The sequence below is a fragment of the Balearica regulorum genome, chromosome 5 (assembly GCF_011004875.1).
Source record: "Balearica regulorum gibbericeps isolate bBalReg1 chromosome 5, bBalReg1.pri, whole genome shotgun sequence".
NCBI lineage: Eukaryota > Metazoa > Chordata > Aves > Gruiformes > Gruidae > Balearica > Balearica regulorum.
In genome coordinates, this window is record NC_046188.1 from 20,918,877 (window position 1) to 20,944,586 (window position 25,710).

The 25,710-nt window shown below is 37.4% G+C and overlaps 1 long non-coding RNA gene across 2 annotated transcripts in view; it reads left to right on the plus strand.

The window, feature by feature from the left end:
• The window catches only part of LOC142601906 (uncharacterized), a 108,260-nt gene extending 84,411 nt beyond the window's left edge, over window positions 1-23,849 (plus strand). The window contains exon 4 of one of the 2 annotated variants that reach the window (XR_012835479.1): window positions 22,969-23,849. This is a non-coding gene — a long non-coding RNA (uncharacterized LOC142601906). Of the gene's footprint in view, window positions 1-18,932; window positions 19,289-22,968 lie in introns of those variants that run through there. The other variant, XR_012835478.1, reaches the window with a different exon arrangement.
• Window positions 23,850-25,710: the final 1,861 nt, after the last annotated feature.

The window sequence follows — 25,710 nt, forward strand, 5'->3', positions numbered from 1 at the left end:
ATTTAATCATGGTTAGTCTGGGACTCGAATAAAACTTGAAGCTAATTTAAAATAGATAGAAAAAAATGGCTTGGAAATGCTGTAGCTGACAATGAAAAATTTTATGAAGAACTTGAAGCAATATCTTCATTTGAGCAGAAAGATGATGAACCACTAACCATCGACAAAAAATCTAATTTCCTCTTATTTTAAACTAGCTAAGTAAAATTTTGAGAAGCAAGAGTTATGCACACGCTGAATGCTTTTGAAAGTCATCTTGATATATGATTGGTTGCCATTGGGAAAATTACATAAATACTAGACAAAGTCAGGTGTCTATATCTCATTGACTTTATATGTGGTGGAAGATTTTGGAATATAGTTTCTACCTGAGATAGTTAATCATATTAACCAAATGTAGGATGACTAGAAATATCTACTTACCCACATCTCATATTCTTCAAAAACTCTTTGAAGATGAAGTGACAATCTTACAAATCATTCTTTATTTTTCCCCAATATGATTTATGTTTTTCTCAGAAGTGAAACAAACCAACATGAACAGCACAACTCCTAGCACATAATGATGGATATACTACTTGTAGATCTACAGTTAGTACTGAATTGAGTTGTACATTAAAGTTCAGACCAGAATGATGGCTAGCAGTCATTTCTGTTTCCAAGTTTCATTAATTTTTACAGCATAATGCAAGTCAAAGTATTTTGAATCTTAAATGAGGTTGCTAGTGTTGATTATTCTCTAGGAATACAAAATTAAACAGTGAGAGAATTTTAGATAAGAAAGAAAATCATGAGAATGCTTACTAAATCCCTATTGTATTCAAATGTACTGCTCACATGAGTATGCAAAAGATGTCAATTTAAAATATAGACTGCAGCTTGAGATGAATCTAATTAGAAATATTTCATTTTCAGAAGAGTCTTCTGGGATCCAAAATTTTTTATTCATCTTAATTCACTATGATTCAAGGGAAAGGTTCATCGCAAGTAATTTTCTGATATGTGAATCACTTTCTGATCTGTGAATCATGAGGAATAAAAATACAATGTTCTATGGAAATCAAGAAGCAATCAAAGTTATCATGTTAAAATCCATCTTAAAAGCTATTTGAGAACAGCTAAGTGTTGAGAATGAGGCAGTGCTTATACATGTAGAAACAAAGCAGAAATACTACAACGCTTGCACACTTCAGTAGTTTTACAAAGGTAAAGTCAAATGTGACAACATGCAAGTCTTCATCCACTGTCTGACACTTCTGATGATTGAAAGACAGGATTTCATGTAAAATGCTAGCACTTGTGTAGGTCTCCTTCTTAAAGACTGTGCCAAATACAACCATGGCACATTTTCAGTTTCTAGTAATAATTTTAAGTGCATTTGGTGCTAGCAAACATTGTCAGTGTCATGACTCAGGAATTTATAATTCTCTGGGTAGCTGCAGTGTGGGTACAGCCCTCGGGGTCTTGTTGTTTCTTCTTCCATTCAAAAATAATTTTGATGCCAGAAATATATACATGTGAGAGTGAGCCAGAGAGAGAGAGAGTGCATAGGTGTGTATGTGCATGTGAAAGACAGGGAAACAGAAAAAGCAGATTATAGAAAGAAAAGGAAAACAAAGGTGTCATATGCAAGGAAGTGGGGCACAGTGGGTTTATTTATATCATATAATACATAAATATACATTACTAGAAGCATATCCAAATAGAATCTGAATATCTTCTATGTGAAGTATGACCAAAGACTTGCTTTACTAAATTATTATTATTATTTTTTAATTTGACAAAAAACAAGGATGTATGTCTGAACCAGATTCTTGGAATAAATTTTCTTCTGTGGCAATACACTGATTTACATTAAATGAGAATATAATCAACTACGCTATCATTCTCATATTTCCATTCAAATGACTGTATGATTTTCAAGCCTTTTGCTATCACACTTTCCATGGATATGATTCATATCTGGCTTTCTGCTGAGATAAAAAATTTGTATTTCAGCATTCAAGAATTGACTAAGACTGTCTTAGAATGTCTGATTTTGATACAAACCAAATTATACTCTTCCAGCAGAGAAATTAGAATTTTAATCTTCTACTGTCCAGCTTTAATGGACCAAATATTGCCAACCCCGGCCCCCCCCCCCCCCCCCCCCCCAATCAACAAACAAACCAAAAAACCCACATTATAAAGTGATCTGTTTTCCAGATGCAGGAAAAGATGGGAGGTTATCCCTGATGTAAATCAATAAAATCAATTTATCAGTTTTATTCTCTAATCCTGAAGTGATTAGGGTTAAACAATCTAGTGAGAAAAATTGTCCCCAAACTTAAATGTTAAAAAAATTCTTTAATGTCTTACCATGTAATACCTAAATGATTAACTAACATCTATCTGAATCTTCCCATCACGAATTAAGCAGGTCACTTTTTAGTCTACCCTTTGTAGACACGAAAAGGAACTCATCACACATCCTTTTTTAGATAAAACTTATGCACTTGAAGATTTAACTACTCTTTACCAGATTTCTTTCTGGAACAATTCAACTTCTTTCAGCAGTTCTTCATAAGTCTAACTTGTAAGCCATTCATCACTCTTGCTTTTTCTCCTCTGTGCTTTTTCCAGTTTATCTGCTTGTTGTTATAAAAACACATCCCAGTTGTAGAATAAGTCCTTCTGATTTGCAGTCTGCTTCCTCTCTTTAGAAATCCTCTTTATGGAAGACCATCTTGCTGACTGGAGTTTGCATTTTTAATCTATTGCTATGATTCTGCATCATTTTTACATTAATTTGCAGACAATTATTAACTTGACACTATTTGAGAGTTTCAACCATATACCTATTTACAAATGTTTCCTTCCTTTTACTCAGATCCATCTTTCACATAGGACAGACTAAGTTCTCTTAGTGTTTATTAAAAAAAAAAAAAAGCTTTTCAGCATTGTCCTCAATAATTTATTAGTAGGCTGTGCCTGTTTATAATGCTCCTTCAGCAGGCATTTTCCTTTTATCAGAAGGCCATGGCCTTCAGGTATTCGACACCTGAAATAAGGTGCATCAGTCTTATTCTCTCTTACAATGATATTACTTTGTTCTATTCCCCTTTTCATCCTTATTTGAAGGCTTTTAACAGGCCTGGTTCTCACTTCCTTCTGAGCTTCAGAGAAAACATAAATATTTTCGTCATACAGTAAAAAGCTTTCTTTTCTCCCTACCTTTCTTTCTGTATCTCTGATTTAGGCCATCAAATCTCTAAGAGGCCAATTAAGCTTTGTTTGTGCACTAAGATTTCTAGATGTTCTTGTTTACTCTCGATACACTTTGCACTATAGGTATCTAATATATCTGGCATGTTTGCTCATTACTCTTTTTCCTATGAGCTATCTAATAATGTAAAAAATATTATCTTACAATATGAAAGAATTTGTAGTTGCTTACCCATCAACCACTGGTCTGATGCAGCTAAAATTCCTCGCATATGGCTCTATCTTTTGGTCTTTGCATCATTGTATTGTGACTTTTCATCATAAATCAGTTTATTTGGTTTATGTTACAGCAATCCCTTACATACTAGTCTCCTTTAAACAGGTCAAACCCCTAAATGCTATTTTGTTAGGACAGCAAAATGTACGTGTGGTTAAGCATGCGTGCATTTCTATGTATATAGCTTACAGAGATATTACTTAATAGCTTACAGAAATATTAATTGTGCTAGTGATATTTCCTAATTACCTTTCACTCACACTGGTTCCTTTAAGAAGCACTTACCTATTAAAGTAGGCATATAGTCTTTAGTCAGCCCTAAAGATACATATGACATTCATAAATTTGATTTGATATATTTGAATAACTGAAGTATCATAACCATGTCATATCTCAATATAATGTCTTTTGAATGTTCTGTGTTTGAAAGTATCACATTTGTCTGAACTTCTGTTCATTTACCTTAAAACTTAGAATATATATCTTGTCTTTATCATCTTTCATCTCCACATTCTGTTCTATCCTTTTGTGTAGGCTCTGTGCAATTCTGTTTCTGCAGTAAATTAACTCTGGAAAAAATGGTTTTGCTTTTATTAGGACAGGGTGAATGCTGAAAAACATTTTCTACAGATACTTACTCAATTTTACATAGAAGTTTTATTTGACTGTACTTCTGCTTGTTCCCCACAAGCATTCCTGGAAAAAAGCTTGCCAGCCATAAAATAATCAACCATAAAACCCAAACATTGAGTATGGGATTCAAAGCTTTTATAAAGCAGTAAGAGTGCAGAAATAGAGTGAAGAGATATTTCAGAGAGCCCAGCACAACTGGCGTTCCCTCGCCAGGGCCCTGAGGGCACTGATGGCTCTGGCTGAGGGCACTGATGGCTGCCCCTGCCAGCCTCCTCAGCATCTCCCCCAGCCTGCCCATGGCCAGGACTCCATGTCAGCCCCTCGGGGCCATCAGCCACTGCCCCAGCAATGCCTGGTCTCCAGCTCCCCACAGCTCTGCCCTGCCTGGCCATGGGCCCGCCTGAGCTGGGCCCTCAGCCTGTCCAGGCCTAGTCCATCCCTGTCCCCAGGGAGGTGCCCGATGTCCGGGGCTGGGGCTGCACCCAGTGACCCCAGCAGCCCAGCTCCTGGCTGGGGTGCTTGGATGGGCCCTGGTTGCCGGGCCCTGCCCTGCCCCCTCCTGGGGATCCCTACGGAGGCCAACAGGGAGCCCTGACACCCTCCCCTCGGGTGCTGCCTAAGGCGTCTGGACTGGGGCTATGGAGAGCAGGGACTAGGTGGCTTCCCATCACAGAGGCACAGCGTCAAAGTGACAAGGATGCTTTGAACTTCAGGAAACTTTCCCTTGTTTGTGTTACTCCAGCCACGGTGCTGATGCTTTTCTCTGTGCATATACACTGTTCCTTAGTGTGATGAACAGAGCAATCTCTTTTCCTAAGGCTAGAGACAAAATGTGTCTATGGGAAGGAAATTGTTTCAGTCCTCAGGCTCCAAGCATGTTGATTTTGAAAAAAGTCTTTTCTTATTTCATGGATTTTCTAAACCACAATAAGGAGACTGTGCAAAGGATCTGCCATCTGGATGAGAGGTTGATGCTGACATATTTCTGGGCACGCACAAAAGTACTTCAAGACCACTTCAATTCTTCAGTACAGTCCTGAAGAGCAGTCTGGTCTGTGGCATTTTAATGTGACTGTTCCTGTAATTCCAAACATAAGCTGTGAACTGCATATCTAATGTTAGCTTACACAAACCTAATAAAACAGACCATGAAGAGTTTTTGAGCAATGCAGCCAACTTCTGCAGCAGGTCCCTAGTTTCACTGGCTTTAGCACTCTTACAGGTGGTCCTATTTTTGCAGGAATAGACTGATCTGAAACAATTTCTCTGTTTCATTAGCCTTTTGAAAGCTTCCTTTCATGTGCAGATATGAGACTGAATTACGTTTTCCACCTATCTTTCAAAAAAACCCCATGAAAAAGTCCATGCAAACAAAACCTGTAAGGGATAAAAGGAGAGAATGAAAACTCCTGTTTGAGTTTTCTTTCATTTCAAATGATAACTTTATAGTGGTGGGCTTTTCTGTCTTGTCTCTGACTCACTGAGAAGAAGTAGAGGCTGGAGAGAAAACAAACGTGAAAGAGGAACTGCACTGACTGCTTTCTTCTAACACCGAGCAGTTTGGAGGAGAGAGTCAGGAGCGCATGCAGACATCCCTAATATGCTCCTTTGCCTTTCCAAGAATTCAGGAGAGGGTGTAGATGGAGAGCTGTGGAGATCCCAGTACAAAGAGCAATTTGCATGGCCAAAGGCAGATTTAGACAGAAGGCAACAGATAGTTAAGCCCACTTGTCGAATAAACAATCTGTCTCTAGTTGTCAGAAGAAAAACACCATTGTACAGGAAGGCTAAATTTGAGCTGGCAAATGATCACATCAGCCTGTATTAGAGGAATGGATATATTTTTTCAGGAGGAGCAATCAACCCAAATTGTAGTTTAAAGATAAGCAATTAAGCAGTGACATAAGTTGGGGTTTTTTTTGTTTGTTTTTTTTTTTTTTTCCCCTATTATAATTTAATAGTAACCAGGGTTTTCCTACTCTCTCAAGTGCTATTAAGCAAAGCATACACTATTAGCCATTCTGTTCCACTTAACAATCACAATGGCCCAAAGGAAAAACTGTATGTTCTCTATTCTTTCCTTCTGTGTGGTAGCCAATTGCTAACCAAACACTCCTAGCCCACGGTTCTTACTCTCACATATGCATCCTGTTCCACTTGTGCATTCCTGCAATTTCTCTTCCATCATCTTTCCATTGCAAACTGACAGCCTTTCCTTGGGATTTAACCCTTTATCCACTAATATGTCACTGTCATCTGTCACCTTTATATTATTCTCCTTCTTTACAATAAGCTTTCACTATGAGGGAATAAATGTTTCCTTAATGAAGCAGTTGCAATATTGGCACAGGTTGTATTTGGAAATTCTGTATACTCTGGAGGAAGTGCTACATTTTTCAGAATTTTAGATGAAATAACTTGTTTCCCAGAGGTCAGTTAGGCTCATACTTGTCTTGTGATTGTTTCCAAGCCTTCCTGCATTCCAACTGTCGGGTCCTGGCGCACATCCCCTACTAGGAATTGAGTTGGAGACATTACAGAGTTCAGCTGGCTGACTCCAAGGTCAACTGTTTTGCTTAGAAGAGCTGTTGTGAAGAAAGCTAGAGGTGTGGGTCTGCACCTCCTTTCCCTTGGGAGCTGCTTGTAAACCGAGAATTTAGTGCTGCCCCAACCCGAGCTATATTGCAGCTGTGGAGCAGCTTATGTCTGTGACCGGTCTCATACCCCAGTGAATCTGACCCAGACTTGATGGTTTTTCTTTATGGCTTGGCCTTGGACCTGCCACACCACTGTAGATTTTCTGATCAGTCTCTGGACTTGATCCTGACCCAGACCTGTGTCTCTGCAACCTGCATCTTTGTTGGTGAGGTCACTGCTCCTGCCGGCACTATGTCACGCTCAGCTCAGAGCTCACCTTCCCTTCCAGAGCAGAACCATGCTTCCTATTTTCCAAAGCAGAACTAGGACAAGGATTTTTCCCTGTGACTTCTACACATATTTAAAAATATTTCTGAAAGTGATACATTATTAGTTTATCAAGCAAAATGTCCACTGCCTTCTTTTCTGTAAAAGAGGGATTTAATTAAGAGGGAATAGATCTATCAAAACTTAGTGAAAACAAACTCTCCATCTCAGTCTGGTTATGTCCACAGAAGTAATTAATGGCAGTTTAGTAGTTTAAAAAGGAGTAAGGCAGTGAAAAGAAATGAAATTTTCTTTCTTACCAGACTGATAGGCAGTATGGCTAAAGACAAAATAAGATTTTTAAGTCCAAGGAAGTTTTTTACTTTGTTTTCAGTGTCCAGTTTCCCTATGCATGAAGGTCTTTGGCCTACAATAGCAAGAAATCATATCAAATGCCTTCCTGAAGTCCAAAAAGATTAGATCTACTTCATTTCACTTGTTTAGAAAATCAGTTATCAAGTTACCTTATCTGAGAAAGCATCTTATCAGATATTAGTCCTCCAGAGCACAGTTCTGCTTGTTCATGAGTTATTAAAAAGACAGTAATGTTCTTGCACCTCATCTGGTCACATTTAAGAAATTTTAGCTACTTTATTAATTTCTGGGAAACACTATGAAAAAACAAAAGATACAGAGATGGAATGAAGAGAACTTATGTAGGGGCTTGAAAACCAGAAGACTTACAGTCTTGGCAAAGTCAATACCATTATTCTATTGTAGCGTTATACCATTAAATAACTTATTCTAGTCCTGATGTACTTCAAATTCAGTTATCAAGAAAGCAAATTTTAGTGTCAGGTTTGGATTTTTTACTACTTGGGAGTGACATGTATTTGGAAAGCCTTTATGCCTTTTACCTTAAAAATCAGTGATCCTTGAGAGGTACAAACTGCTTCTTTAATTTTTTCCACATGTTCTTCAAAATCTTGCAATGCTGAATATGTTTTCTGAAAAGCACAAGGTTGGAATTGGACCAGTGGCTCTAAGGACAGCATTGGAGAAAACATCTCTCACCATTGCTCATTTTGGCCTAAATTGTCCACAATCAAAGTGTTAAACCTATCTATCTGCCCCATCACTATATTTTCTGAAAGTCAGTTACGAGTTTAGCTTTCTCTCCGTCATTCTGCTTAGTACTTATTAGAATCTCGTCTGCACCTATCTCATTAGCCTTATTGATCTCTGGAGTTCCTTGAAAAAGTCGTTCATAATTCTTGCTCCAGAGAAACCATGTTTGAGTTAATACAAAATAATTAATTATGTATGCTGGAAGAAGAGTAATATACCTAAACAGAGGCATACAATCATACAAGTATCTGAATGGTGTTCCAAGACATGAGAGTTCCAGTTATGGTTCCTGGTTAAGCAGCAGATTTCATATCTGATTTTGCTGGAGTTTCTCGTTCGCAAGGTGAAGGTAACAATAGTTCTTCAACTCACAGAGGCAGGGAGTTTAGATGCATTAGAGCACTCATTATAGTGGTAAGGGTATTATAAGCAACAGAGATACTTGCAGCTTGTAACTTATTTCACATGTAGAAACAACCTCAACTGATCTGAGCAATAAAGCTGATTATTGCAATCACACCAGATATGTCTTTTTTTTTTTTTTTTGTTTTTGCTTGTCCATATTTTTTACAATGCCTACTTTCCCCAGAGATATTTTTGTGAGGGGACTAAGAGCAGAGGGCAATAGCATCTACACAGATGTGCAAAATAATAAATTAGTCATGGTTGAAACCACCTATGGATAAATGAAATTATTGACCAGCAGTGATTGCCTGACCTGTATCCATCAAAATGTCAAACCATGTATAGGTAGACAGCAGGGACGCACCCTAGAAAGAATAAGGCATGCATAAATCTCTGATGCTGCTCCATGCTGCTTCAGGTAATTGTGACATAGTATGCCTTACAATACTGTACATGTCACCCAAAGTTGATTAAAAGCAGCACTAACTCACTGCTTATTTGTTTTTAAAGCAGATATCCTATTAGCTACTAAATAATATACCCTCACATTCAATCAAAAATAGTTTGGAGTAAATGAGTGGTTTGTGACAGACTTTCTGCTCTGAAATCTTATCATTCAATCGTTCTGTAGAATTTAAACACCACAAATAGTACTGAATAAATTTTTAGCAAACCTAAAAAATTAATGTAAAAGTGACAGCCCTACTCCAAAATTATAGAATGGTTCAAAAATTCAATTTAAATGGTCTTATTTTTTCTGTAAATGCATTCTATAAATGATTCTTGCAATATTTTATTAACATTTGTAATGTTATGTTGGTTTAATCTATATTATATTCTCTACGACTTTTCCCTACATGAGAGTTATTAAGAGGAAATATCAATATCTCTAGGTCATCAAGGTTAGTTTTCTACCTTCACCAGAAAGAGTATTAAAAACACACTATATAACCCAAACTTAACTATTTCATTGTTGTCTTTATTGGTAACTCAAATTACAATTGCCAGAGATTAAATAAAGTCCAGCTCTTTTCCAGCCTTCTCTCTGCAATATTAATAGCAGATTTTTTTTCCTATCTGCTCTGTAAATAGCAAACTTTCACAAAGTTCTTTCATCTGCAGTTGTAGCATACAAAATCTTAATTTTATGCATTTTCATGCTGTTGCTAGGCTTCCAGCACCTTACTGTCAGAGACTGCAAGTAAACAGAAAATTTTCCATTTACTTCAGTGAAGCAGGGCTCAAAGTCCTTATCTTGTTATGTATCATCCCTGCCATGTACTAAGATAAATTTGTGTAGAAAGGAAGGGACTTTTCATATTTATGAGGTTCTTCATTTGGTTAAGCCTGGAATAAGGGAGTTGAACTATAAGAGATCCTTAAGCATTTCTGAGATACGGAAAGGAGAATACCATTACAATCTTAGTTCTGCCTACTTTTAGAGCAGGTCCACCCTCTTGAATTTAGAAATCTGAGTTCATTGCATTAACTTTCCTTTAAAAGGAATTTTTTAAAATTTCCAATTCTAAAAGCTTTGTGCATAGCACATTGATTTAATTTTCTGCTTTTATATTTTTAATTTGATTTTCTGATTTTACATTTTATATTTTCTGGTTTTATGATTTAGTATTATGTTCTTGTATTGTATGTAAAAGACTATGAATAGATGGATGGACAGACGTTTAAGAAATAAAACTAATATTAGCTCAATCTGGCCTTTTATAGCTATTTAAAACCAAAACTCCATTAAAATAAATATTAAACGTTGATCAGTAGAGGTACCATACACTAGGTAAATTATAAAACTAACTTTACTTCCCAGTGCCTTTGCTATATTTTAGAACGGTGTTCCTTTAATATCAGGAGTTAGGGACTGGAATTAACTGACACAATTTCAGCTACTTAAAAGCCATTTTGATAATAAAACACAGTGTGATTTGGGGAGGTTGTGCATATACATCCGACTGTGTATCTATATAGGTCTCTCTCATTCCTTCATGAGTAACTGGACATCTATCTTATATTCATGGATAATGTATTGAAATTTTCTTGAATTTTCGCTTGATTTATCTTGATATGAAAATCTCATTATATAGCCTTGGTTAGTCTTCTTATAAATTTGCAGTCACCTAGTCAGGGTGCAGAAACAACACCATTAGGCCTAGATGATCTGTTGCATGCTGTGAATAGCAAATAAGAAAAAGTGAATAAACAAAGCCAGCAGTTTACAAATAAGCTCCAGTGAAAATTATTCTTTCATACCTCTCAGTGAGTACCTCTGAATGTCAAAGATAATACAAAAAAATCCCTCCAAATCAGCTCATGAATGATTCACTAATAATGGCATAACATAAATTAATAATGGATAATACTGATAATAAACACTTCAAAAATTCCTAGTTACCTTTTGCAGTCCTACAAATCAAAGCTGCTTTCAGTCTGTTATCCCCATTCTCTCTGACTGTAGTCCTCTATTTCCTCCACTCTGAAATAAGACTGAGTGATTGTCCTGCTTTCAGTGGTACAGGGATACATGGGGGAATTTAGTGAATCCCACAGGGTTCATACATTTACAGAACTTTTTTCCCAGGACCTATGATCTAATAAGCCTTACACTTCATTACAAGGGAGGGGGGAAAACAAAGAGAATAATGTTGTGGGGAAAAAACCCAAACCCTTCTCTACTGGTTGCAAGTAATGGATGAACCTAAGAAGGTAGGGAAGGAGGAACAGAAGCAATAGTAGCCATTGATTAGTTATGTGGCCGAGTCAGGAACAGACAGTAGGACAGATGTCCATAGAAATGAGATGATAAAGAAACAAGGTGTCTTATATCTGATATAAAGCATGAACAGTGATAGCAAATGTAGTAAGCTAATTTTTTTTTAATAAGGTATTATCTGAGCTCACTTTTAGCAAAACAGTAAAAATAAAAAGGGTGTGTGTGTTCTTTCTAATTTTGTATAAAAACTACATGAATATTTACAAAGCTCTGACTTCTCCAAGGACCACACAGATTTGTGTTCAGTTCATTCCTTAAGAGTCTGCTTATCTATCTTCTATCCTTCAGCTGCTTCTTCTTGAGATTTTCTAGTTTCTCTTTCCTGTCTATAACATGTCTTCAATTTATAAACCAGATTACTAAATGTGGAGTAGTTACAGGTAAATCTCATGCTTTGTAGAACCTGCGCTGCCTCTTTAAGTTTGGAAATAAACTCTGTTACCCACCTTCTGAAAGGACTCTTTGCTTGAATTAACCACCTTGTAATCTGTAGGAAAAACACAACTATCATAATCAGGGAAACAAATAGACCATATAATACTAATAAACTATTACAGGCATCTCCCACATTCTTCACACTTGGCTGTCTAAACAAATCAATACAAAGGGAAAGATCTAGTTAAGACTGGGATGAAAATCTAGTGCTTTATCTTTAGAACAAGTCAAAACATAACAATTCAACTTTATTATGTATAGTGTAGTTCATATAAATTGCATCCCAAAGGCTTTACAGAGGTAGATAATACTCTTCCAGAGTAAGATAATAATAATAATAATGGAAAGAGAGAAATAATGTCCACAGTCACAACTCTCAGTGGTGTAAATTGAAAGTAATGCTACTCAAATCAATATGTTTTACATTGATATAGAATTACTCAGAGATTAGAATCAGACCCTGCTTAGGTAGCAGAGAAACTATGTATTTTCAGTTGAGAATTGCAATGAAATGGTAGGTCAATGAGGCGGAGAGACAAAGGAACGCGGCTTTTAGATAGCATGAAACTTAAGTGAAGAAAGAAAGCATAAAGAAGCAGCAAAGCAATACAGAAAAAGTATATCAGTGGTTTTAAATTCAAGAGGAACAAATTGAAGCTCTACATAAAACAATTGTTGGAAGGATATATGTGATGTTCTCACCATCACAATGTGGAACTCAATGGGAGTTTTTCATCAGCTTGAGAATTTCACTCTCTGTATCACAAACCAGGGGCCTGTTGTTGGGATTCAGAGAGTGCTCAAGGCAGCAGAAAAATAGACAAGTGGTAAAGAAATGGTAAAGAAGGATTTTAGCTGAGATAATATATAATATTTCTTCAATACACAAGAGCAACAGTAGGCTTCTCAGTTCCATGTGTCTTCTTTATCCAAAAAAGAAGAAAAGAAAAAAAAAAAAAACAAACCAACAAAAAAGTAATAATTTTAGTCATCTCTGAAATAGTAGAGTGGTTTTAAAAGATTGGAGGTTGAAGTAGCAGTAACTTCTCCTACCACCTGGTAGACTTCCTGCTAACAGCCACATATTCCATTATGCGGCCCTTGATTCTGATGTGGCCACCAGAATGTGTCCATCAGGCCTGATGCCTGATTCTTCTTCACCACACCCTATTTACACATACAGAAAAAATGTATTCTGTAGTTACCTACAGAATAATATGAACATTTATAGTGAGTCCTCTTTCTGGAGACATGAGACAAGTAAAATAAATCTGTCTGACAAGTCCAGGAAGCATCCTCTTAAACAGGAGAGAGAAATTTCAGCACTTCTGTATATTTAAGGATAATCCCTTTTTTTTTTTTTTCAATGTTAACTTCTCCTGTCTTTGGGTAGTAGCTGTTTCTTAAATTCAAGTCAGCTGATTCCTCCTATAGCCATTGCGTGAGGAAAAAAACATTATCAAATAACAATGAAGTTTTTTGTAATTTATTTACAGAAGTTCATGTTGCTTTAGACAAACTTTTTTCTTGTGAGCTTAAAAGTACTCTCTTTTCCTTGTTCAAGGTGGAAAGGACACTCTAAAGGAGTCTTAAAAGTTAACGACTACCGATCATGCTTCTTGCATGGTATCTGCCATTCTGTCAGTGTGATGAGCCTGTCTCTGATGAGCTTATGATTCTAAAAATTCTCAGCAGCATTCTTTTAAGAAAGAATGCATTTGGGAGATCAATACTTTTGCCTGTTGACCTTGTTGAACAGAAACCAATGCATATACAAAACCAGCTCAGCAGACGTGATTGTGAAGACTACCAGGCCACTACACAGACAGAGGAATGCCTAATTGGGGTGGCTATCTGTACAGCTCTAAGGTGTGCCAGTAAGAATTGCACTTCACTTTGCTCACATGGGCTGTGATACCTCAGGCCGTGCAGTGATAATCTGTGTTATGTTTTAGTCCATTTATGCTGCTCATGAGAAGTTAGAGGTAATTTAGCTATTAGAACTTTTACTTCTTGTCCACAACAGGGCATTAATCAAGTGAAGATGATAGCTATGTCCTGCTCAGAGAATTCTCCTGGCAGCCCCCAGGCATTCTTCAGAGAAAGCACTAATGTATGACAAACCTTTGCCAACATTTGGCACCTCGATGTTGTTGCCTGGCCTGTTTTCTTACGTAGATGGTATTGTCAGCTTTCCTGATGGAGCTGGAGACGCTATTTAATTTCACTGCATAAGGGAGAGAGAAATCCATTAGCGTTCAGAGCCTGTCAATGAAGATTGTGTCACTAGCTAGTACAAACTGCAAATGTGCCAGATTGCTCAGCAGAAACTGAAGTGACAGGAAACTGCAGGTAATAGGGTTGCATGAAATTTATCCTCTTTATTCCCCACAGAAAGCTGCTTCCTTTCAGGAAAAATCACAAAATGCACACACTTCTCCACAGCAATTATTGCAAACATAAGAAAAGCTTATGCTGAAATAGAGTAAAAGTACAATGCTTGGGCTAGATGCTCAAAGGGAACTTAGGCACCAAACTATCTCTCTAAAAGCTAAATGCCCAGTACATCACAATGTCAAAAAGGGGCTACTTCCCTCAGCACCTGCATTTCTGCTGCTGGCTATGTGCAGAACCGTGTAACAGCTAAGAGCTGTGTTACATCAAGTCCTAGCAAAATTTGCAAGGCAGGTATTTCCCTGCTAGACCTTAGCTAGTAGACATATTGAGAGAACACCTGATAATAGGTGAATAATAGTTGGTTTTGCCCAGCTTGTTTTGTTCATACAGGATCAAAATTCTCCAGATATGATATGAAGGAAGGATTTCAGCTGGGATCTTCCATTTTTTCAATAAAGTTCTTCAATAATTGAGCAGCTGGGATCCTGGAATAAGTGTCTTTCTTTCTTCCCCAATTTCTGCTTTGCACAATTTTTTTTTAGTATCCAATAGTCAGTGGTAGAAAAAAAAGACCAGCTGCATAGCTTGGCAGTAAAGGCATTCATGTGGGAGGGTCAGGCTCAAATCCTTTCTCTGGTTCTCATTCAGTCAGTTACAGAAAGCAAAAAGCAGCTTCAGTGGGACCAACTGACAGAGACCCACCTGAGAGCATTTAATAGTCCTGCTGTGAAAACTTTTGCCTGAGTGATGGGAGAGCACAAATCCCTACTGCGTACCTGCAAAGAGGAAACCAATACCAATTTCCTGTATTCCAGATGACTGTGCTGGCCACTGAAATGCTTGGTAAAAGGCTGCCAGGACCCTTTGATATTTCGAGAAAGAAATGACCTCACATAGGTTGCTAATTCTGTGATGCTGTTCATCACTGTGAAGCCTAAATGTGAGAGGCATTTCTCTACCCTCTGCTAGGTGATAATTCCCTTTGGGGATAATCTCACAGTACTTCCTTCAACTTCCTCAGCATTTCTCAGAGAACATGCTTCTATCTGCTCCACGTGCTGTCAGTCAATACCTAACCATGTTTACGCATCTACAGAAAGCACAGACCATGCAGTCAGACCAATCACTACGTGCAATTTATTTCCTTCCACTGTGACCAACACCACTTTAGCACCTCTGGATTGCAGCCATTCTGAGCTGCACGTGAGTTTGAGTGTCATACAAGACTTTATAAATACAAAGCGCCTAACCTGGCGTTGGCAATTCCACTCTCCATTAGGAAATCTAAAAGTTTGTCATTGTAGTGCTGAACATTCGTTCTTTCAATTCTTCTTGCAAACTGAAGTCTTAATATCCCATAAGAAAATTCTTGGCTTTGCAAGATATACCTCACTGGGTTCTTTCATAAATTATACCTCTTTGTCCATGAGACAAATATTTAGACTCCATAAAATATAATTATAGATGGGATTGTGATACAGTTGTTATCTCACAGTGAGCATTTTAGTAAGATGCCTCAGTGTGGAAAGCTGAATCTGACCCTTTTAGTGTAGGATATATCTGATTACTACAGCTCTTACACTTCTCTGCCACTACAGATTTCCAAACTGTGATTGGAGAAGACCTATGACAGTAGATTAAAGTCAGTCCACTTATGAAAATGTGAATATATTTGTTCATTTAGTACTCTTTTACATATGTAAAATGACATTAGGATGATGACATATTACTAGGCATTTTGGCTAAGTCTGAGTAAGGGCTTAGAAAGTATTGGTGGCAGCAACCTACAGTGGTAAATCAGAATACCTTTAAGATGTAGTAAACTTGCTGCATTTTGCATTGGCCCAAAGGTCACCATTCTTTTTTCCTGATGTTAATACATTATCTTTAGTGTTTTAGCTGACACTTTCCAAATCATAGTCCTGCCAAGCCTAATGCTAATCATAGCATAGTTTATCTACCTGTTCATATGCACATAAACACTTTCCCCCTCTGGTTTTCTCTCTTACAGACACACACAAAAATGAATACATACACAAGCTTTACACATGGAATTTCACTTCCAGTGGATAGAAACATAATTCTATACTAATGGCAAGCAGCCAATGCAAGTCACTGTCTACACGATGCACCTTACTAGAAACTCTGGCGTGCTGTATATTCTTCCTGATAGACCACTCCTGAATTCTGTCTGAGATGTGGTCAGGGCCAGCCTGTCCTCAGCAAACATTGCACAGAACACCTTTGTTCTGCTGGAGAAGTCCAATGTGATGATCCAAAACCTGCTTAATAGCTGGTGTTTCAACTTACACTATCAATACGTAGCTTAATGCGCAAAAGACTCCCTTTCAATGTTTTCTTTTACTCACATTTCTTTTTCAGCTACTCATTTTCATACTATTTAGACGAGTTCTCTACCATCTCCTAAATTTGAGTCCTAGTTTTATTGAGGTTAATCTCCTCAGTCTTCTCTGAGGGTTCAGAAATGTTCTTTTCAGGCACAACAAAGTTTCCCTTTTCCAACAAAAACAAAACTAGCCTTTTCCCCCTCTTTCTGTATATAATTTTTAATTATCTTCTTGCTCCTAATTCTGAAACTAGGATTACTAGTCCTTTTTTGTTGTGAGCTGACCAATGATTGGTACATTGGAAAGTAAATTAATATGATAGCCTTCTCAAGCTAAATCTAATGAAGTATGTGGAATCCAAAGTACAGCTTCAGTGCTGATTTAAATACCTAAGTCCAAATGTAAGATTTCTGAAACCTTTTCATCTGATGCAAACTCTAGAGACAGCTACATTTTTCCTGTAGATAAACCAAGTGTCATGGTCGCTTGAGTCTTCACAGTGCTTCTCAGCATGGTGACTATCTTAAATTATTTCCCATTGCAATCAACAAATTAGGGGCTTTTCTGTTGTCTCAGAGGTAGCTCAGAGTGGTAAACATTCTCACACCAATCCATCTGTGCCCTGCACAAAAGATCTGTGTAATCCTTCCAATCTAGTTACGGTATTTACCAATTCAGTGGTTAAAGAAACCACCCTGAGATTAGTGACATCAAACAAAGAAAGGTATTGTACTTCCTCTCTTACACTCAGCAAATGGAATAGAGGAGAAGAAGCTGTTCTAATCATTAGGACGTTATATTAACCAGCAATGAAAACATTAATACTCTAGAGGAGGCTGCAGCAGCCATAATACATGTATTGGAAGCCTTAATCTGGAGATATGTCATGTGTTCTCAGGGTTTTGTCTTTTCAATGTCATTCTCTATACTGTTCTTGCTAAGAAAGTTTTACTCTACCAGACCTCACAGTTTTATCTGCTCAACTAACAATAGTCCTCCACCATCCACATCTTCATTGTTCTGGCAGCCCTTTGCTTTTGTGACTGGAACTTTTCTTTCCATGTCATTGATTGTCTCATTATTTAAAACATCATAATAAAGAATCACCTAAGCTGGGACTTAGACATTCGAAGTTAGCTTAAGACCAAGACAATGACTTCATCCATCTATACTAGACAATGACTCCATCCATCTCTGTAGGTGTCTCCATTCAACTGGTGCCCCTTTATTTAATTTGGGTTCTTCAGTTGCTTGTCCATGTACAAAAATATGTATTCGGGTGACATGAGTGGAAGTCTTCCCCTGCTGTAATCCTGTTCAGCTGAATAGTCACCCAAATTTTCCTTAAATCATGTGAAAAAATCATGATATAAAAGGCTGGGCCTACATCAAACTACATCTGATGATGTCATGATGATGACATACATTTTTTTGCATAAAGTTTTGGAGTTAGAAACTCCAGAAAGTTAACAACACAGTTTCTAGTTATAATTCTGTCTGAGAGAAACCTTTAGGGCTTCTGTATTAGCTATTATCAGATCAAGATGATTAGATGAACCCCTTTAAAAAAATGCAACCACTGTACAGTCAGAAATTCAAGAGTCATGAGACCATGCAGAAGAAAGGAAAACTTGGTTCTGCCCTAGGAATTAGGACATTATTTGGGAATGTCGTGTATATGTGGAATTTGTAGCAATGCTTCCGAGATGGTTCATGGAATCTTTTTTCTTTTAACCCATCACTGGATAAAAGAAAAACAATCTTGAAAAAGGATATGAAATATCCCCTAGAAGAACCAACATGAAGAAAGCAAAAGTTATAACAAACATGTTGTATAAAAGAATTAGGAGAACATAATACAGCTGTTTATATACAGCTCACTGTTGCATGGTTGGAATTCCTGTGTTAAAGAAGAAAGGGAGAAACCTGTTTTAATAGATTTAATTCTGCTTACACAGGATAATGGGATAAGTTAAAAAGGAATGAACAGAAATATTGGCATATTGTGTGTATTAGGAACAACAATAATCTCTGTCAGCCAAATTACAATACAGTCCTCTTTTAGTTTCTTTTTGTTAGGGGGGAGAAGGTCTGGAATGAAAGTGTTGTGGGGAATGAATAAGAATGCAGGAGACTCTTAACCTTGAAACTTCTGAATAATTTGCTTTTCACTCTTGGCTGCTCGACATTAGTGCAGTACAATTATGAAGATGTAAACATCACAAGGGCACATGGCACACAGCCTGTCACAATGAGTTAAACTTGAGTACTGGATTCCCTGAGCAGCCGTGGAGAGAGAATGAGCCGCCTCATCAGGAATTCAACTGTGTCAGTTTAGGGGGAAGTGAGGATGGGAGGAGTTGATCCATCAAGCTCAGACATAACCCTAACCAACCTTCTGTTTTCTACTTTCATTCAGGCAGTAGAAGCAGATCATAAATGGACCTGTCAAGTCCACAGTGAGATGACCTCGGCTAAAACAGCACCTGGAAGATATTTCAACCTGTTCGTAAATACTCTTGAAATACTTTTTTTTTTTTTCTTCCCTAGTGCAAATGCTGCAATTTGCTTGTTCCAAATGGCTATCAATCACACAGAGAAGCAAATTGGCTGGAGAATGGAGCATTTAATTATTTTGTTTGCACACCATTAGCAAATTTGAGTTGAGGTATACTGCATGTTTGATGGACCACTAAGCTGTGGGCATTCTGGGTCCTTCATTATCATGTTAGCCTTGCTTCTCCCTTCTCCCTGACATAAGACTTCATTTTTAACTGGGAGAATAGGTGCTGCTGATTAGTAAATTAAATCTGGAATTTTAGGGATATTTCCATATTATTATCACTTAAAAATCCATGAAGTAAGCACTTTGCTGAATATATAAAAATACTTAGAACCAGTACTAGAGATTTTTGGGCAATTCTTTCAGTCTAGTTCTTTATTAATTAGCAAATACCTTATGCTTTCAAATACCTATGAGAAATGGGGCCTTTCTTACCACATTTGGAAAAAACTAATTCTCATCTCATTTAATGGTGGTGCCATGTCAAGGTAACTTCATTGACCTCATTAAGTGCTCATTAAATACAATGTCATGAAAATAACACATTAGTAAAAAAAGAAAACCTGCTGGGGGGATTATATAAGTTTTTCATTGCTGCTTTTCCAATGTTTTTTCCCATCCAGGTTGTTTCAGCCTAGCATACATGCCCTCCTCCTTTCTCTCTCTGTCTCTTTCTCTCTGTACATGCCCCTACATATATCGTCATCCTCTACATATATTGTCAGCATATACATATTCTGGCTAGCTATAGCTTAGAATTACTATATTGCCTGAGCTATCCAACCCACAAAAACAACAATAAATCCTCTAAAAACATGCCATTCAAATATGCAGTCACATGGTAAGCATCTTTGTAAAGTAAGCTGAAATTTTATGTTGCATCTATCGTTACAGTTGCTCTGCTATTTATCTGGACTTATAATGTAAAGCAACATTTTATACTATAACAAAAATTCAGCCATATTTCTGAATAAAAGGGTACTTAGTTTAATAATTTTCAAGATAATCAAACTGCTGTTTGGAAATATTTAAGAGGTGACAAAATGTCACATGAAAGCTTCTCAAAATAGCAAGTAATCATACTTAAGGACTGTGTTTCTCCATAAATTAACAGGAGTTGGGTATATTGCATTTTGTAGTACTCTCTGAAACTGAACTCTACATCTTTTCCAAAAATGAAAAACAAATGGTGCTAGTGAGGGTGAATATATAACAATACATTCACACAGTATAAGTAGGAAAAGGAGAGAAAAAAGAGGAGAAAGAGGAGAGGAGAGGAGAGGAGAGGAGAGGAGAGGAGAGGAGAGGAGAGGAGAGGAGAGGAGAGGAGAGGAGAGGAGAGGAGAGGAGAGGAGAGGAGATGAGATTTTTCAATGATTAACTGCATTACTGTAAGAAAATAATAAACAGCAGAGAAACAGAAATGAACCGTCTGAGTAGTTCTACTTGGGTTTTGCTTGACTGACCTACTCATAGATGTTTTCTGAAGAAAAAAAAAATTATTATTATGGGTTACCTTGTTACCTTGGCATCATTACTGTAATTAGAATGTGTGGCATATTTTCTGTCAAAATAAAGTTCCATCACAAAAAAAGACTGAGTTTTTTAAGTGAAAAGTTATATGCTCAGACATCTTGGGTCCATGAAGTTTATGTTCACTGCCAGGTAGATTTCCAAAGAAATGCTCTTTTCCATCCTGGTAGTCCAGGCCAAGTGGTTTGATATCTGTGCCAGGGCACAGTCTTTCTAAGGTCACCGGATCTGGAATGGAGCCCACAGACAGAGAGAGAAGGAAGCCAAGAGTCCTCTATAGAGCAGATACACAGAACAAGTTGCCAGATGGGTCTGCAGTAAATCTAGGTATCATGGAAGGGCTGAAAATCCAAATCTGAGCAGTTCCTGTGGCAGTCTTTTCATTGCATACAGGGTGATAGAGGAGAGGAGCAGGGAAGAAGGGAATGCTAATGCACAGTGAAATTGGCCTGTCACTTTCAAAGCACATCAGCCATGAGACTGAAGAGAAAAACAGCTTTGCCAAAAAGCTACAGAGCTTGGCGGGCCCATTACCCGCTGGAAACTGACAGTTCTGGCAGGTTTATTCACAGTTTTTTAATCTTTCTATTCATGAGGAACTATAATTTTGGAGTTTTCATCCTGTGGGCACTAATGTGACTAATGTATTGAAAACCAATAAAAAAACCCCTTTCCTTTATCTTTAACGAACTGGAAGATCCACTTTTCAGCCAGCTATAGTTATGGTTGTGTTGTGGTTTAACCCCAGCCAGCAACTAAGTACCACACAGCTGCTTGCTCACTCTCCCCATGGTGAGATGGGGGAGACAATTGGAAGGGTAAAAGTGAGAAAACTTGTGGGTTGAGATAAAGACAGTTTAATAGGCAAAGCAAAAGCCGCACACACAAGCAAAGCGAAACAAGGAATTCATTCACCACTTCCCATGGGCAGGCAGGTGTTCAGCCATCTCCAGGACAGCAGGGCACCATCATGTCTAACAGTTACTTGGGAAGACAAACACCATCACTCCAAACATCCCCCTTTCCTCCTTCTTCCTCCAGCTCTATATGCTGAGCATGACATCATATGGTATGGAATATCCCTTTGGTCAGTTGGGGTCAGCTGTCCCGGCTCTGTCCCCTCCCAACTCCTTGTGCACCCTCCCAACTCCTTGTGCACCCCCAGCCTACTCGCTGCTGGGGTGGGGTGAGGAGCAGAAAAGGCCTTGGCTCTGTGTAAGCTCTGCTCAGCAGTAATGAAAACATCCCTGTGTTATCAACACTGTTTCCAGCACAAATCTCAAACATAACCCCATACTAGCTAGTATGAAGAAAATCAACTCTATCCCAGCCCAAACCAGCACAGGTTGTTATATGGCAATGACGATTCTGCTGAATTTTATCTTCCCCAACAATCTTCCCTATAGATACAGGCAAGTGGAGACAGAAAAAAATGGTTATTTTCCAGAAAATTGCTGCAGTTCAGTGACAGAAAAAAAAAGCTTCAATACAATGGTCAAAAAAAAAAGCATGTGAATTTTATCATTACAGATAAATTAATTTTTAACCATGATACTTGGCATAGATGGATTTCTTGCAGCACATTGAATCATATATTTACATGCAACAAAATTAAACTTTAGCTTCTGAATTCTGTGATAATTTTCTAAATGGCCTCTCGTCCAGATCTGATATACTAACAACTAACCTGCCCTTCTTTGTGCACTGCTGCTATGCTTATAATTTTTTAACACTTCCTTTAGTATTGCTACCTCCAGCACTGGCCTACCTTGGTGAGGAACAGACGAGCACAGTGGAATTATGACACAGACATTACTAATGTACCATTTTACTGAGCTTATGGAGTCTCAATCATGATTTACAAGTACCTAGTGAAAGCAAAATTAATTGTATTTTTAGGAAGAGTTTTCCTCATCCCAAACATCAAGTGTTTCAGGTGTTAATGGAAAGAATCTCATTCATTGTTTTTCTAATGTGGAAGGATAGTAAGGACACTCACTGTTTTCTGTCTTGATGTGTGCAATCACTTGCATTTAATATTTACTTATGCTTAATTAACTTTTTTATTCACAGCTCATAACATGTAATGGGATGCTGGACAGTATCAGAATGCACTTTTACTCTTATTTTTGGCTTGTCATCATTTTCTGGAATGGTGTGCTTTGATGTCTCTCAGCCAAAACATCCTCTATTTAAATTGCATTAAAATTCTTACAAAATCAATCAATAAATTACATAAATAGATTTCATAATAACAGTTGCAAAAGTTTATGAAAATATTAGTGAAAGAAACATAAGCAAACTACACGTCGTCTACTAATCTCAAAATAATTTCATCCAAATCTCTCCCTCTTTCTAGATGACTCATCACTGCTCAGCTAAACATTTTGGCCAGGAATTTGATATACTCCACATCTCACATTCAAGAGAAAGAACAAGCTGGACTATAAATCAGCTTTTATATCCCATCACATCGTTATCATCGCTCCACTTCCTTGGAGTTTAACATATTTTAAAATTCTCCCTTCCCTGCCAGCTTTATCAACCTTCAACTTATTTGCAGCACCTTGGACTTATCTTGTTTGTTTTTTTTTTCTATAACTTTCATCACTTGTGTGTGCAACTATATTCATCTTTGTGTCCTTTGTGGTCACATTGTTTACATGCGTATGTGTGTTGGTAAAATGCTTACACACTATGCCTAACTATGCCATCACCGTGTTACAAAATAGAGAAAGGGACAACCTCACTGATAACTTGTTTTGGAAAATGAAGACATTGAAGTAGTGATAGTTGTAAAAAGAGCATCTCAGTACAACATAGACTATAGCGTATAACTAGAACAGAAGAGAATGAAATCTTTGTTTTTGTTAAATTTTTAGGGAAATAAATTGCATTGCCTTTAATAACAGTGACCAGCTTATGCATGGCACTATATGTAGTTAACATAAAATCAGCAACTATCAAACAATCTGAAAAAGTAAGTTATGTTGTTCACAGTGAGTATTTGATCTGGTAATTGACAGATATTTCAAAGTAATTTACAATTAGTCACTCAAATCACTTATTCTAATGATTTATTCAATAACAATATGGAACTTTTGAGAAAAATAATATATTCAGTTTTAAGTTGAAGACATTTCACAAATAAATTAATGGTTTAGTCTTCCAGAGTGAATGTTCCAGTGAAAGGGAGAGGATGTTTTCTGCTTAAAAAAAATAAAATAAAATAAAATAAAATTATTTTTTTAACTCAGAAATCTACTTGAGGACTAAATTGATGTACCCAGACTGCTTTAACTATGTCCTGGTTTCAGCTGAGATAGAGTTAATTTTCTTTCTAGTAGCCGGCATAATAGCTGTGTTTTGGATTTAGCATGAGAACAAAGTTGATAACACACTGAAGGTTTTAGTTGTTGCTAGGTAGTTTTAGTGTCTGCACTAAGTCAAGGACTTTTCAGCTTCCCACGCCCTGCCAGGTGCACAAGAAGCTGGGAGAGCACAGCCAGGACAGCTGGCCCAGACTGGCCAGAGGGATATTCCCTGCCATAGAACGTCGTGCTCCGTATGTAACTGGGGAAGCTAGCTGGGAGGTGGGATCGCTGCTTGGAAACAGGCTGGGCAATGGGTTGTTTTGGTTTTTTTTCCTTCTGCATGTGGTGAGCATTTGTGCATTATTATTATTATTATTATCATTATTATTATTATTATCTCCCTTTTTTATCCTAGTAAACTGTCTTTATCTCAACCCACAAGGGTTTTTTTCCATTCTTCTCCCCATCCCCTTGTGGTGGAGGGTTGAGTGAGTGGCTGGGTGGTGCTTAGTTACTGGTTGGGGTTAAACCACGACAAAATGCAACTTTTTTAGTTTGAATTTTACCATAATAAATAAACTTGGTTAATATTGTCATTTGGAAAACAGGAAGACAAACTGTAATTCTCAGAGCATTCCATCTCCCTTTTTAAAAAACACGATATTTTTTGTGTTCAATGTGAGAAAAGAGGGTATAGAGCACAGACAAAATACCGTTTATAATGTATTAAATTCAAATGATAAGCTGGTTTAAGTGGCTCAGATTTGCACCATTCTAGAAGACCAGAAGCAAACAATGCATTTCTAATATCTTGTGCTCTTTGATGCTATCCTCTATATTTCAACTTTTAAGCTTTATTTTTACGCTTCTCACCTCCTTCCCCCATGCCAAATGGAGCAAAAAGTGCCCTTAAGTTATCTAAGAAACCACAGTAACATATTCACTCTTGGTGTAATCTAAAAAAAAATCTATACATGCTTCCAACAGAGCAGTTCCCAGGCAAAAAGTAGACTGGTATATATTTAACTTACCTAATGAAATATACTGTGGTCATATTATTTTTACTGAAATAACTGCACTGCTCAATTCCACTGCCTCTCTGGGAAATACATTCCACTTCTTGTATGAAAGATGTTGATATAAAGTCTTCTAATGTCTATTTATTCCTAATTTACCAATTTTAACACCTCCCTTCTAGTTCTAACATACAAGAGACCATACAGTCTAATTTTAAAATAAACTCTAACCAGCTTAGATGATTCAGTCATACAATCTTTTAATCATCAGGACCCTATTCCTGGCAAGGTGGTTTGGTTAAAGGTCAAAACCCTAACGCCAGTTAGAATAAAAATATGTAATCAGAGTGAAAGTATAATTTTGAGGTTCAGACCATTTTGGGATGGTCTCATGGCTATGATATCTTGCTTGCACCCTCAGTGAAAAAAATCAAAGGGAAGAACCTTTGTATTTCATATGACATAGCACTTGGACTGGATACTGTCACAGTGGAGTGACAGCTCTTGCTCTGCAGCTATCAGGATCTAATTGTATTAAGTTGCACAGTTGTGTGGAATTAGGAGGACTCGAAATGTACCCCATGCATACCTGAAGACTCATGTGGATATCAAGGAGCGATAATTTAAATTTTCTAATGGTATTGGAGCAGGGATAAGGTAAGGAGAATGTCTCTGAGTGCAGTTATTATTATCACCACTGACTTCAGAAGTGCCAAATCATAATGTGCCTAAACTATCATGGTACAAGCTGACCAGATCCAGGTTAGACCA